The following is a 12499-nucleotide window of genomic DNA, read 5'->3' as shown; positions in this document are numbered from 1 at the left end:
AATGCAGGTAAAAATATTGAATCCAATCCAATCCACTTTATTTATATAGCACATTTTATAAACAGAGTTTCCAAAGTGCTGCACAGACTAGTAAAAATAAAAAGTAAAAATCCAAAACCAAAAGATCATTTAAGAAATAAAATAGTAAAATAGATATTAAAATATTAAAAACAAGAAACAAAGCAATAAAAGTATAAAAAATAAAACCAATTACAATAAAAACAAAGAACTAAAAGACACTAATATATTTATTAATGCTATGCAGCTGTATGACGCACTAGCAAGTCCAACTCAAAACACGGCAAAGAACCGACAAAGAAGGGAGCTCGCACCTGAACTAAATAGGCAACACAAATAGGAAACAGGTGTGGGAGATAATTGAAAGCAACGGAAAACAGAACAGCAACAGAGGAAGTGAATTCAAAGTAAGGGCATGAACAAGGAACAGAGGAACAGAAGAAAGTAAACGGGCTGTCACAGAAGGGTGAAGCCCGATCGTGACAGATTGTGAAGAGAAGGAATGAGGAATGTCATCACCAACACTCACCGACACCCCGTACCGAACTTAACATGTCAAAACGGGCGACTTGAAACACCGGAAAAAGTTGGCAAAAACTTTGAAACTCCTCCTCATACAAGTTCTGAGTGCACAACACAGACAAGACACTACCGGCATAGGGGAATATGCAAAAAAATACAATGGATTTCATAAGGCTGTACATATAGACCAGGGGTCTCAAACACGCGGCCCGCGGGCCAAATGTGGCCCGCAGGATACTAGTTTGAGGCCCCCGCCTTGATATGAAAGTTTAATTTTAGTGCGGCCCGCGCAAGTTTGATATGGATGCTGTATGGTATCATGTACCCAGAAAAAATTATTACGTTTGATTAATGTTCATGTTAAAGGTTAAATAACTGTTAATAGTTATCCTCCCTATCCGTGTGGAAGTGGTAAGTTTTTGGCTATTTAAGTTTAAAAGGAAATAACTTGAAGGCTGGCGGCACGGCGGTCTGGTGGTTAGTGCGCAGACCTCACAGCTAGGAGACCAGGGTTCGGTCCCCGCCCTCGGCCATCTCTGTGTGGAGTTTGCATGTTCTCCCCGTGCATGCGTGGGTTTTCTCCGGGTACTCCGGTTTCCTCCCACATTCCAAAAACATGCTAGGTTAATTGGCCACTCCAAATTGTCCATAGGTATGAATGCGAGTGTGAATGGTTGTTTGTCTATATGTGCCCTGTGATTGGCTGGCGACCAGTCCAGGGTGTACCCCGCCTCTCGCCCGAAGACAGCTGGGATAGGCTCCAGCACCCCCCGCGACCCTCGTGAAGAAAAAGCGGTAGAAAATGAATGAATGAATGAATGAATGAATGAACTTGAAGGCTACCGTTTAGGTGGCTAGCTCTCTAGTTTGCGAGTTAGCATGTGTCTCAAGACCCTGCAGTTACGCAATATGTTGTAAATAAAAAGAGTATAAATGTGACTATAGTCGTGTTTTGTCATGTCTACAGGGCTCTAATAATGCTTTGTTCATTTTAATCTGAAAAAAATAATTTGTCTACCCACCAACTATATGTGGCTTCTTAAGTTATTATTATTTGCTGTTTTATTATTATTATTATTATTATTATTATTATTATTATTATTATTATTATTATTATTATTATTTATTACTGATTGGTTTTCTTTATTCTTGATTTGTTTATTTATTTTTCATTTTATTTTGTGCAGAAAAATAAAAATTAAGATATTTGAGAACAGTGGAATGTTTTATCAGAGCTTTTATTGTAGAAAATCGGAACCAAAGCATTGAAAAAGTTTGTATATTTTTCTGTTTTTAATAAATGGGTGTTTTGTTTTGTTTTTTGGAAAAACTGATGCGGCCCAGCCTTGCCCAGACCCTAGCTCCTGTGGCCCCCAGGTAAATTGAGTTTGAGACCCCTGATATAGACAAACGGAGTGACCCCTTTTGCAGGCATACAGTTTGTTTTGATGGGTGGAGGCGGGGCTGCTAGCATACACACAGAGTGCAGAAGCGTGCATTCATTCATTCGTTCATTTTCTACCGCTTATTCTCACAAGTGTTGCGGGGGTGCTGGAGCCTATCCCAGCTGTCTTCTGGCGAGAGGCGGGGTACACTTTGGACTGGTCGCCAGCCAATCACAGGGCACATATAGACAAACAACCATTCACACTCACATTCATACCTATGGACAATTTGGAGTCGCCAATTAACCTAGCATGTTTTTGGAATGTGGGAGGAAACCGGAGTACCCGGAGAAAACCCACGCATGCACGGGGAGAACATGCAAACTCCACACAGAGATGGTAAAGGGTGGAATTGAACTTGGGTCTTCTAGCTGTGAGGCCTATGGCACGAACAACTTACCACCGTGCAGGAAGTTATTAAAGTTGAACATGCAAAATAGGTCAATAAATGTAAATATTATGAAAAACAGATGCAAATCTATATGGAATATGTCCATCCTTTCATTTTATCTTCACTTATCCTCACTATGGTCATGGGGGTATGCTGGAGCTTATCCCAGCTGTCTTCGGGCGAGAGGCATGGTACACCCTGGGAATCGAACTCGGGTATCCTATCTGTGAGCCATGTATGCCAACCACTCAACCACCGTGCAGCCCCCAGGTTGCTGTTTTTGCTACTGAATTTAAATTATTATGACAGTAGTTGCACACAGATTTTGAATGTAAATTTGTTTATGATGTCATGAAATCATAATTCTGTGCCTTGTTCACCCCAGCTAATATTTGTATGAAAACATCAAAGCTAACAAGACTGGAGATAAAGTCCTTTGAAAACCTTCACATGTACCTCTAAGGCTTGTGCGTAACAATTAGTGAGAAATGCTTCTCAATTAAATAGCCTCTGTTGTGAATGGTTAATTGTTACTGAGGGCCCTGAGTGTTTTTATAGCCTGTTTTTAAATGTCTCTATTGTGCCGCAGACTTGAGAGCTTTACAAGGCTTCAGTTGATGATATTTTAGTAAGCCATATCCGTGCTGAGATGTTTAACTTTTTGGATTACATGCCTGTCACGAAGAGCTTTTAATTGGAACCAGGTGCACATTATGTTTTAGTGTTAAACTGTAATGTGAATCCAATAATCCATTTATGATACACCCAGCCTGGACTGGTCGCTATGCCAATTGCAGGACACATTTAAATAAACAGACATTCACACATATGGACAATTTAGAATATCAAATTAACCTTAAGGGGTGGTTAGTATGTAGACCTGGGTTAAAATCTCTGTTTGGAGATTGCATGTTCTCCCGAGCATGCGTGGGTTTTCCCACATTCCAAAAACATGCATGAATAGGAGACCCGAGTTCGATTCCACCGTTGGGCATCTCTGTGTGGAGTTTGCATGTTCTCCCCGTGCATGTGTGGGTTTTATGTTTTACTCCGGTTTCCTCCCACATTCCAAAAAAAAAAAAACATGCTAGGTTAATTGGCGACTCCAAATTGTCCATAGGTATGAATGTGAGTGTGAATGGTTCTTTGTCTATATGTGCCCTGTGATTGGCTGGTGACCAGTCCAGGGTGTAAGATTAAGATTAAGATATGCCTTTATTCGTCCCTCAGTGGGGAAATTTGTGGACCCCGCCTCTCGCCCGAAGACAGCTGGGTTAGGCTCCAGCACCCCCGCGACCCTCGTGAGGAAAAAGCAGTAGAAAATGAATGAGGGCCGCACGGTGATTGAGTGGTTAGCATGTAGACATGGGTGGAATGAAGTCTGTAAAACTAAATAAAAATTTTAAAAAATCCAAAAATTGTTACAACTATAATGATGAAAATGGTAAAATTAGTGATGATCATAATAATGATGATAATGATAACAATAATAATAGTAATAATGATAAAAAATTATAACAATAATAATAATAATGGTAATAATGATAAAAAATTATAACAATAATGATAATGATGATAATGATCATAACAATAATAATAATGATAAAAATTATAACAATAATGAAAATAATGATATGATAATAACAATAATAATTTTGCAATGATAATAATAACAGGGGAAAACAAGACTGTGGCATGAACATGATTATATCTTGCAAAAAGGAGTAGGCATTTATATGCTTTTGCTTCAGTCTACTCCTTTTGGGCTTGTGATCAGATAGTTGATTACAAATGTAAATAATGGAAAGTTATATTTTGATTCATGTAAGATATGCACTGTAATATTTCATATATTTGCCCAAATAAAAAAAAAATAAAAAAAACTATTTCTGGCACAATAATTCATAAATAACACTCAGTAAGTCAACAGTCAATTAAACAGTCCAAAAGGTTTCACCTCCTGGGGTAAGCATGATTGTGAGAAAGAGGAGGAATCAGCCCAGAATTACAGAAAATGAGCTTGTTAAGGATGTCAGGGGTTTTGGATCACAGTAACAGGCAAACTGTGAGTAACACACTGCTATAATGGATTGGGGTCCTGCAGTGCCTGGAAGGTCTCCTCGCTCAAGTCAGGGAGAATGTCATGTGATCACATGAGACCAAAATTGAGCTCTTTGGTAACCATTCGACTCGACCTGTTTGAGTGCATGGAAAGTGAATGGATTTTATTTTACATTTGGAGCCTATCCCAGCTCTCTTCGGGCGAGAGGCGGGGTACACCCTGGACTGGTGGCCAGCCAATCACAGGGCACATATAGACAAACAACCATTCACACTCACATTCATACCTATGGACAATTTGGAGTCGCCAATTAACCTAGCATGTTTTTGGAATGTGGGAGGAAAACCGGAGTACCTGGAGAAAACTCACAGAACATGCAAGCGAAGAATCAAACCCAGGTCCCTGATCTACTGACTTGCTATGATCCTTCACATGCTCTGCGATTCTAACCCAGGTCTACATAATAACCACTCATCCACGGTGCAGCCCCTTAACGTTAATTTCATTCATTCATTCATTTTCTACTGCTTTTTTCCTCACAAGAGTCGCGGGGGTACTGGAGCCTATCCCAGCTGTCTTCGGGCAATAGGCGGGGTACACCCTGGACTGGTGGCCAGCCAATCACAGGGCACATATAGACAAACAACCATTCACACTCACATTCATACCTATGGACAATTTGGAGTCGCTAATTAACCTAGCATGTTTTTGGAATGTGGGAGGAAACCGGAGTACCCGGAGAAAACCCACGCATGCACGGGGAGAACATGCAAACTCCAGACAGAGATGGCCGAGGGTGGAATTGAACCCTGGTCTCCTAGCTGTGTGGCCTGCGCGCTAACCACTCGGCCGAACCTTTAGTTATGATTATTTATTTATTATTATTATTATTCATTCGTTCATACCCAGAGAAAACCCACACATGCACGGGGTTGGCCGAGGGTGGAATTGAACCCTGGTTTCCTAGCTGTGAGGTCTGCGTGCTAACCACTCAACCACCGTACCGCCCCCAATTAACTTAACTCTTGATATTTGAAGCTAACAGAAAAATTCCCTGAGACTTGTTTCCTGATTATTCCCAGCGACTGTTGTCATAGTCCTACGGGAACCTATGTGCACGTACTTTGAATACTGTAAAAAAAAAGAACATCAAATCAACCTTTCCACGCCGCCCACGTCACTTTGCAGCCTGGCCACTGTCGGCTTGAGTGGCTTCTTGATGGATGCTTTACGGCCTTCACAATTCTCCCTGAAACAAACCTTGTAATAGAACATATTGGTATTTCTGGCATACCCAATGTGCGGCAATCTAGAATAAATCCCAGCATTAAAGACAACGTTCTATCTCTCGACCTGTCTCATTTCCTCTACCCGCCAATGTCCAGTGTCTCCATAACCTGCCCGGTCACATGATGAGATCAGAGGAGCCTGGTCATCTAAGTAATGGCTTTCCTTCTGTTGATTCCTCCCGGGGTCTCCAGCCCCTGCATGCGGTGATGTATGCTCCACGCAACAGCAGCAGACAGCTCATCTCTCTCAGCCACGGGCGCCACTGAATAAGCACATCTACCCCGAGCCAATCTCTGAAATGCACTTTAGGGGCCGCTGCCGCTTCTGTTTTTTGACATGTGTTGAAAATGAAAAGCATGGTAACCGTTTTGCAGTCATGTAATGAGCCTAAGTGCGTTAGAGGAGAATTTGGAGGAAGCGCTTCCTTCCAGGTTGTTCTGTGTTATTATATGCAGAGGCAGCCATTGAAAAGTTACTTTATGGATATGAACAAACCTTCAGACTCCACATTTGGCAGCTTTTTTGATGAGTAATGGTAATGGTAATGGTTTTTATTTATTGGTAATGGTAATTTTTTTAATTTATATATGGTTTTAATTATACTTGAAAAAGTCAGTCATCACCACACAGAGAGCCTTCAGTCATGACGGATGCCCCCTCCAACATTTCCACATAGCCAGCTGCCGTTTGACACCCCTGCACAACTTCAAGCTCTATTGTTCCATTGAAGAAAAAATGTCACGTTCCGGCTTGAGAGCTTTAAGGTTCGACCCCAGGATGCAGAAATGAGGACCCAATTATGGTAATGGTAATGGTAATGGTAATGGTAATGGTAATGGTAATGGTAATGGTAATGGTAATGGTAATGGTTTTATTTCACTTGAACATGCATCAGATTACAATTGAATGCATCCCATAATCAGTTCACAGTTCCACATGTCCAAAAGGAGTAGGAAGAAGCAAAGCTTATTAAATCCTACCCCTCCATCTGGTACTTTTACAATCTGTAACCGTTACATTTGTTCACTTCCTGCTTTCCCAATATGGTAACAATGGTGACTTCTTACAGTATGTCTTATTGTTGCTTATCTTGTCTATTATATATATCTATTATATCTATTATATTAGGTAATACCTGTATTATGTATATGTACATTTGTTCACTTCCTGCTTTCCATAATACAGTTTACGTTGTTTGTTTGTTTTTTTAATAATGCACCTCGTACCGAAGTACAAGGTGATATGACCATCCAATGACATAATGGGTACCATAGTAAGTGTCAATATAGTGATATATATAGCACATCATGACTGGTTCAAGACTCTTCATCCTTGTATTTAGCAAACATCAACTGCTTGTATTGTTTCTTGAATTGGCTCATCGTTGTGCATTGTTTGAGGTCCTTACTCAATCCATTCCATAGTTTGATTCCACATACTGAAATGCTATGGCTTTTTAACGTAGTCCTAGCATATAAGTGTTTCAAATGTAGTTCTTCCCTGAGATCATATTTCTCCTCTCTTGTAGAGAAGTATTGGATGACATTTTTAGGTAATTGGTTATTTTTAGCCTTATGCATTATTTTAGCTGTTTGAAGATGAACTATATCAGCAAGTTGAAGTATTTGTAATTTTAGAAATAAGGAGTTAGTATGTTCTCTGTAGGCGCCATTATGAATTATCCTTACTGACCTTTTTTGCAGCACATTTAGAAATAAGTATTCCAGAATATATATATTCCCAATAAAACCAACAGAAACAGCAGAAGCCCAAAGGACATGACACTCACATGAATTACACAAAATGCCACTTTCCCTTTTCTTCCCCTCTTCCACCTCCCCCGTGTAAAACTCTCCATCAACACAGCCTATCCTCAAACGTGTGATGGATATTGGACCATGTCCTCCAGGAGACATTTTCCATTATTATGCTGCCACAGTGCTCATCCACGGAACCCTCTGCCTTCTAATCAATGGCAGCGCAGCAGAACAGGACACACACACACACACACACACACCTTCAGCAGATAAGCAAACCTACAGAAACAAGCTTACTTGTGTGATTCGTCAATATGAATACAAATATATCTTACCTGCGTGTTTCCCTGTCGTGGTCCTTTAGTCCAGATTGATTAATGAAGACCCTCGCTCTATACGGCCATGCCCTCCTACATGGGCATGCATGTGCCGAGCAGGTCAGCCCCCTTTCTTTCCAGGATGAAGTATCAGGCGTTCCTCCTTGCCGGCAGCCTTATTGAACACATCATCTTCTTGTGTCGCTTGCTTTCTCCAGGGTCATTCCAGCCAGCCCCTCACCAGCCGCAACATCAAGCAGCACTCAAGGTGGGTGGGAGGAGGGCAAATGGGTGGTGCTTAGAGGACTGAAGCGGACATGGAGCTGCAAGCGGAGCACCTCCCCTTACTACAGGTCAGCATGCAGGCACTGGACATGATACCTATGCTTCCTGTGTGTGTGTGTGTGTGTGTGTGTGTGTGTGTGTGTGTTTGCATGTAAGTCCACTTGTGCGTGAAAAGCGTGCCTCACCCCTCGCTGATGATGCTGCTGCCTGCCTGCCTGCTTGTTGGCTTGCAGCTGGTGGCTCTGAGATGCTGAAGCAATGTGAAGGAGAGAGAGAGAGAAAAAGAGAGAGAGCAGCAGCGCAGAGGTAAAGCGGAGAGAGAAAGGATTTAGGAGCAAGCAAGGGAAGGAGGGAGGTATACTGTAGGGAAAAGGGGAACGCTTTCCCACCCGCTCTGTCAGTCAATCAATCAATCAGGGTTGCATGGCAGTACCGGAGTTAATAGTCACCAATTCCCACAGCGTGTGTGTGTGTGTGTGTGTGTGTGTGTCACAAAAATGTATCTTCATTTTCAGCCGCACTACATGAGCAATTCATTGCATGCAATTCTTCCTGTGGAGAATTCACGTTGGAGATGTGCAGACCTGTGAAGCTACTGCATTAACAAGTACTTGCATCGGTGCATGCATAACCAGGGAGATTACATGATGTATAAATATGCTCCATGCAACATTAAACCATGAGAGAGATGCTAATACTTCAAGGAATTGAAGTAAAAGATGAAGTATTTAGACTGTCAGGGATACTTTTTTTTTTTGGTAATGTCATTTTGTTTATCATGGTTGATTGGTTCCAGACCTAACATTCATTCATTTTCTACTGATTTTCCTCACAAAGGTCGTGGAGGGTACTGGAGCCTATCCCAGCTGTCTTCGGGCGAAAGCCAGGGTACACCCTGGACTGGTCGCCAGCCAATCACAGGGCACATATAGACAAACAACCATTCACACTCACATTCATACTTATGGATAATTTGGAGTCGCCGATTAACCTAGCTGTGAGGTCTACACGCTAACCACTCGATCACCGTGCAGCCTCATTGGTGATTAATTAGTTTCAAAACTGATATATTTGATTAAAAATGCTGATTTGACAGCCATGTTAAAAAAAAAAAAACATGTACTCATCTGATGGTGTCAATCCAAACTCATGTCATTGGCTGTGTAGGTGTACCTAATTTTGTGGTCGGTGAATGTATTGGCCAGCCAATCACAGGGCACATATAGACAAACAACCATTCACACTCACATTCATACCTATGGACAATTTGGAGTCGCTAATTAACCTAGCATGTTTTTGGAATGTGGGAGGAAACCGGAGTACCCGGAGAAAACCCACGCATGCACGGGGAGAACATGCAAACTCCACACAGAGATGACTGAGGATGGAATTGAACCCTGGTCTCCTAGCTGTGAGGTCTGTGCGCTAACCACTCGTACACCGTGCAGCCCTCCAGACCCCAACAAAGTAAATTAAATTTCTGCGACATCAGATTCCTCATTTATAAATCTAAATATGGTTTATGACAGAGATGGGCAAACTACGGCCCGGGGGCCACATGCGGCCCACTAAGCGTTTGAATCCGGCCCGCTAGTTGCTTTCTAAATATTTCAACTTTTAACATACAAACTGGCAACATGACTTGTAAGTCAGATGTAATGGTAATGGTTTTATTTCATTTGAACATGCATCAGATTACAATTGAATGCATCCCATAATCAGTTCACAGTTCCACATGTCCAAAAGGAGTAGGAAGAAGCAAAGCTTATTAAATCCTACTCCTCCATCTGGTACTTTTACAATCAGTAACTGTTACATTTGTTCACTTCCTGCTTTCCATAATACAGTTTAAGGTTTTTTTTTTAGATGTCTTATTTAGTAAAAAAAACAAAACAACAAAACTGTAAAATTTAATTACATAGTTTGATGTGGTCTGATGTTTAAAGTGCTCCTGAAAAAAGGGACATGGGAATATACAACTGATAGTATAAATAATACAGATAAAATTAGTCTTCATAATGAAAATTTTTTATCATTTTATATTCCAGGTATTCCTCTTTTTGAGATCATGCCGTTCACATTTTTAACTTTATGTAACACACAATGTATCCTCACTTTGTTTCTAACATGAAATCATTCTTGTGTGGTCCTAAATATAATACTAAATATCATACAAGTGATTATTCCTAACCAAAATGGCAAAATTGGCATAAAAACACATTGATTCTAGTATGGGTCATTTTTGACCCACTTATGGAAGAGTGTAGGGTCCAGTCACTCGTGCATCTAAGAGTTAAACATGAAAAACTTGAAAACTTGAAATATAGAGGCAAAATCCACAAAGCTCTGTTATTGTTCAAATGCAACCGGACATCACTTTATTGACTTGTTGAGCATCCACTGTATTCTATTTTGACTTCAATAATGAAAAAGACACATGATAGGATAAAACCTAGAGAGAGAGAGACAGGAAGAAAGACTTCTGAAACGCAGCCACTAACACCCATCTGATACAAAGCAAGGACATTTATAAAGCAGAGGTGCATACTAAACAACCTCTTCATCTTCCCTTCTTGTGATGCAAGGATAAAGAAAGATAAGTCTTCTTCTTATATTTGCATTCTACTTGGGTTTTTTATCCCTTCAGCAAAATCCCTCCCTTCTGGGGATCTTTGTCGCATCCCAAATTAAAAGAGCCTTTGGTTCGGCTTCAATGTGGGATTTATGTGGAAACAGCGGTTCAAGCCGCCGTTAGCCTTGTCAATATGACAGAGAAGCCTAAAGCTCTGGGAGTGTAAGCAGAAGGAGAGGCTGTGCTTACATGAAACTCACGCCGGCAGGCACATTTTGTAGAAATAGTACACTAAAGTCGTTCAACTTATGGTGCATTTCACACCAATTTCACTTCTAAAACACTTTCATCCTACAGTTTTCCAGTCCTTTTACACAAACATTCTTCAAAGGATGCACTTTTATACCGGTCCATTCCCATAATGGAGAAGACACTGTGGAAAATAAAAGGAGAGACAGAACAAAAGTGTCAGTCTTAATTCATGCTGGAGCTTCATTCAACCCAAAAGAAGAGCAGACCTGAGGTCTGCATTGGATGGTTCACCGAATTGTAATCTGCCGCTCAATCAGGCTTTCGGTGTGAACCAGGGGTCTCAAACTCAATTTACCTGGGGGCCACTGGAGCTAGGGTCTGGGCAAGGCTGGGCCGCATCAGGTTTTCAAAAAAAAAAAAACTGCATTTATTAAAAACAGAAAAATATACAAACTTTTTCAGTGCTTTGGTTCCGATTTTTTACAAGAAAAGCTCTGATAAAACATTCCACTCAAATATCTTAATTTTTATTTTTCTGCACAAAATAAGATGAAAAATAAATAAACAAATCAAGAATACAGAAAATCAATCAATCAGTAATAATAACAATAATAATAAAACGGCAAATAATAAAAACTTAAGAAACCACATATAGTTGGTGGGTAGACAAATTATTTTTTTCAGATTAAAATGAACAAAGCATTATTAGAGCCCTGTAGACATGACAAAACACGACTATAGTCACATTTATACTCTTTTTATTTACAACATATTGCGCAACTGCAGGGTCTTGAGACACATGCTAACTCGCAAACTAGAGAGCTAGCAACCTAAACGGTAGCCTTCTAGTTATTTTCTTTCAACTTAAATAGCCAAAAACGTACCACTTCCACACGGATAGGGAGGATAACTATTAACAGTTATTTAACCTTTAACATGAACATTAATCAAACGTAATAATTTTTTCTGGGTACATGATACCATACAGCATCCATATCAAACTTGCGTGGGCCGCACTAACATTAAACTTTCATATCAAGGCAGGGGCCTCAAACTAGTGTCCTGCGGGCTACATTTGGCCCACGGGCCGCATGTTTGAGACCCCTGGTGTGACCCAAGGCCATGGTTGATCTCATATGGTGCAAGGCTGTGCAAGGGGTGGTTTGGATATCAATCCTAGAACCTGCATGCACCCACAGGATCTATAAGAAGGATGGAGATACCATCAGTTCCATATGATAGGTCACTATGAGGCTCCTGGTGAAACAAATCCACTTGGGTGGATTAAGTGAATTGGGTTTAATTGTCATTGGGTTTAAGGAGCTTGTAGATTGTGGAGAACAGGATCTTAGAGATGGCCGAGGGTGGAATTGAACCCTGGTCTCCTAGCTTTTCTACCGCTTTTCCTCATGAGGGTCGCGGGGGTGCCGGAGCCTATCCCAGCTGTCTATGAGCAGGGTACACCCTGGACTGGTCGCCAGCCAATCACAGGGCACATATAGACAAACAACCATTCACACTCACATTCATACCTATGGACAATTTGGAGTCGCCAATTAACCTAGCATGTTTTTGGAATGTGGGAGGA

General features: G+C 40.9%; 1 protein-coding gene across 2 annotated transcripts in view; it reads right to left on the bottom strand.

Moving 5' to 3' along the window:
• The window catches only part of frmpd3 (FERM and PDZ domain containing 3), a 113051-nt gene extending 104721 nt beyond the window's left edge, over positions 1-8330 (bottom strand). The window contains exon 1 of one of the 2 annotated variants that reach the window (XM_058063146.1): positions 7821-8330. The gene's annotated coding sequence lies outside the window, so the exon portion shown is untranslated. The remainder of the gene's footprint in view (positions 1-7820) is intronic. The other variant, XM_058063148.1, reaches the window with a different exon arrangement.
• Positions 8331-12499: the final 4169 nt, after the last annotated feature.

Source organism: Doryrhamphus excisus, chromosome 23 (assembly GCF_030265055.1).
Source record: "Doryrhamphus excisus isolate RoL2022-K1 chromosome 23, RoL_Dexc_1.0, whole genome shotgun sequence".
Classification (NCBI taxonomy): Eukaryota; Metazoa; Chordata; class Actinopteri; order Syngnathiformes; family Syngnathidae; genus Doryrhamphus; species Doryrhamphus excisus.
The sequence above is the reverse complement of the archived record's forward strand: the minus strand, read 5'-3'. Positions and strand labels throughout refer to the sequence as shown.